The sequence below is a fragment of the Plasmopara halstedii genome, assembly GCF_900000015.1.
Source record: "Plasmopara halstedii genome assembly, contig: Scaffold_1211, whole genome shotgun sequence".
NCBI lineage: Eukaryota > Oomycota > Peronosporomycetes > Peronosporales > Peronosporaceae > Plasmopara > Plasmopara halstedii.
The window spans coordinates 1,580,578-1,584,483 of NW_020188126.1; positions in this window are offsets into that span (position 1 = coordinate 1,580,578).

Here is a 3,906-nt window from a genome sequence, read left to right on the forward strand (position 1 = left end):
CCCGATTACCAGATACTGGTTACAATCCTTATTAACTCGTCGAGCCACTATCAATTATACATCAATGTGGGCTATCACTTGCTTGTTAAGCAGAGACAGTGGAGCACGACTATTCAATAACTAGTCCTTGCTAGCTCTTTCGACAAATGGGCTATCTGCGAGTCGCTGCCGATACTGACTTTAATTTTCCTTTCGATCCTGATATGTTCAGTCAGACCGATTGGCTTGAGAGATAGGAAAAATTCAAATCCACTTTACTATTTTAAGATATGTAGCTCAGCTACAGGAGATTGTTTTGCAGTTACACTGTCTTTGACAGAGCACTTCGCATCCTAATGACAGGAATGTGATATAAATTTAATATGCCCAATCAAACTTAGATGTGCTGGCATTATATTCGAGATAATGCAGCTGTCACCCTCTTCTTTTCTATCTACGACCGTAAATTGGATCAATAAAGCAAAATTCGACCTATTCGCAAGGGCTTCTTCCACTGTTTGCGCGAAAATAGTGGAAGAAGCATCTGCCTCTAGTATCTTTCTATTTATTTTCAAATTATGGCTTGTGATCATCGCGACGCGCACTCGACACATGGCCTTCAAACTTTCGAGATAGATGTCCAAATTGAAGCAGAATTGAAATCAGCACATAAACTTCTAAGGACAACGCCTTCCAGCCCAAAATAAAAGCCAACTCATAAACGGCATTGAAGGGACACAGAAGATGGTCAAGTGTCTCATATAAAACGTTGAAAAGACTGCAGAAATGCTTGCCTTTTATGTTACACAATCGCGAAAGATGGCAGCATTCTGTTCCAGCGCTGCAGTAACTGCTAGCGAGGACTATAAGAGATATCTGCGACAACGCTATCAAGGTATTCCGGCGGGCAATCGGTCTGGGTTGGTATGCGCGTAATATGTTCAATCTAGTGGCGGACCGCTACACCAAAGCTTGCTAAACCGATTCTGGCAAGCGCTGATCTCATCAAAACAATAACAGTGTCGATGATTCTAGCGGGGTGAGTTATCTTGTCTGAAGAACTGTTCGAAACATCGACGGTAAAGCCCATCCAAATGGACTGAAAAATATTTACCAGGGTCGGCAGACTAGACAAGGGTGCCAACACTTGCAACGAGGGTCTTGCTCTCTGACAGGCGTTGTAGGGTCACACCAAACTACTTTCCCATTTATACGTTATGTACCACCACCTTTTTGTGATCACGGATTCGGAAACATATTCTCGAACGAGGTAGTCACCCAGCGATACACTTGTGTTGTGCGGTATTCTATATTGATATCCATCATGTAGAATCACCATACATTAAGTAAGTGCTGTACGACAACAAGCCTTGAACTAGGTAGTAGCGCTGCAAACCACCACAAAACACTCTGTTAAAGCTGCATCCGAGTTTAAAATTTATATATTTTCAAACTTTTCAACACTGACACACATGTTGCATCTGAACGTACAATTTACGTCCGCTTTATCGATACGTCCATGACGCCACCGTCGACGATGGATAACTCCTATCTACCCAGGCTGCTCATGGTGAGCGGTAAGACCTTCGACGTAAAGGATAAAGATAATCTCCTGTTCTGGGTGAGAGAGGCCGCGATGACTATGGCACCCGCCATGCTCCGGAAGGAGCAACAGCGCGTGGCGATAGCTGTCTCCAAGCTCGAGGGTCGAGCGCGAAATTGGGCACTGGCGTGTGGCACTTCGGTGAAAGCGTCGTTTTTCTCCTAGGTGAAGCAGAAGCTGCATCTTTTGCGAGTGTTCTCGCCACCTAACCAGGCATATCGCGTTTTTCCTTGCCGCCCGACCGGTCAAGAAAAAGTTGGTGGACTTTTTCCAAATATTGTGTACTCTTATTGCCGGGATGGTAGCAGATCCTCTCCCCGAGGGACCGTCTTTATGAAGGGCCTCCGCACTGGCGTGGTCAGAATGGAAGTCTTCCGTGTAAATTCGTCTTCTTTTGAAGGATCGTTGAATGTGGCGATGAATGCCGAACTCAACTTTAGGTGGACCCGATTTAGTTGGAACGCACACCCTCGGAGCTTGCTGAGCGGGTGTGTGCTAATAGATCTTAGCTATGCTGAAAAAGAGGAGGGAGAGCTCAGAGCAACCGGGAAGTGTTTGAGCACCCGACGGTGTATTGTCTGTGGAGACACCCGTCACGTTCGGACTGGTTGTCCCCTGCGCAAGGCGCATTGAGATTCATCGAATCGACGTACCGCTTCTCACCAGTCTGGTTTGTCGCGGAAAACAACAACACCAGGTAGGCGCGAGGCGCCTTTCTGGGGAAGAACTGAGTTTTGTTGAGCTTTGACGAGGTGAGGGTAGCAGGGTCCAGCCCAGAAGACCCCCCTGCTCTTGAATACGGAAGGTTTGTGCAAGCCGAACTTGCTGGTCGTGAAAGCGACCGTGATGGGCTTTGAGAAGCCACACAAGATCCTGATCGATTTGGGCAACAATGCATTATGCTCCACGATCGAAGAAAGTCAATTGTATGCTGAGGCGCTAAAAGTGACACTGTCACGGTTCGCTTGGCGACGGCGACCTGTGTCACTGTGCCGAGGGCCCTGTGGACCTCGGTGTCGAGTTTCTTAACTTCGAAAGCGTGAGAACGCTGCGTAGTCTTTAGCTTCGATTCAAGATTTAACCTCATCCTTGTTATGGCATTGTTGAAACACCATGAGCCATCGATCAATTGCAGGTCGAAGGCCTTGGGCTCTACGCGCACTTCTTCTGGTGAAGCTTTGGTGAGTCATGAACCAACCTCTGCTAGGAAGCAGAAGCGCTATTGGCGTGGGCACTATAACAGGACGGTCAATGGGCTAGTGATCGGATTATTCGAGCTGTCAAACACAAAAGGTTTTTGGGACAAGAGTCCCGATCATGGCTCGCGGGCACTGCTCAAGTATCAAAGCGGTCGCTGCATGCAAAGCGTGGTATGGTCAGCCAAGGGCCAAGGCAGGTTGGGCAACACTATTCTGATACGCGTGGAGTGGCATGTTATCCACTGGACGAGGACTGCCGAAATAGCAGCTCTTCGTCGGATGTCGTTAATAACATCAAGGCTCCGATGGAGCAGGAAGTGGGGATACTGGACGACGCTGAGTACGTGTTCCCACTGGTCTCGACGAATCGTAAAGCCACGATTGAGGATAAAGCGAGGCCGAATGATTTCTGCAAGACGTAGGGCGTCGACCTGACCCAGGGTGTGTCTAGCGTAGACGATAGCGCGCAGCTTTATACTCACCCAACGGTATGACGGGAGATAAAGACGGCGAAGCCAACTCCGAGGCTATTCCCGCGATGGATGGTGTTCTTTAGTTGAACGAGATGTCTATCGAAGAGTTTGGCGGTGCTTTGAATGCAGGCAATTTAAACACTATACGACCACAGTAGAGATTAACTCGTCGTCGCTTCTTGATGAAGCTGTCCTGGACGACACCAAGATGGTGCTGAACGCACGAAGTGGATCGTCGATCTTGATGAATCCCTCGGATTCATATTACTCTCTGGAAAAGCATTTCTAAGACATCGCCTTTAAAGACCCGCCGTCGGTTCTACCTCCGGACCGAGGAATGCGTCATGAGATCGACCTGGTCCCGGGAACCAAATACTGCGGAACACGCCAATGGTCCCTGCCTAAGAGCAGTGTGACGTCATTGATGCATTTTTTCGTGCGAAGCACGACGCAGGTATGGTACGTGAGAGCAAGCCTCCCATTCGTCACCCACATTTTGTGTTCAGAAGCCGAACGGCAAGTGGCGTATCGTTCATGCTTACAATAAGCTCAACGCTGCCACCATTCCGGCACAGAAGCCGATTCCAAAAAAAAGATGTTCTTCAGAACAACATGGTGGGATGTACGAAGTATAGTGCACTCGACTTGGTCG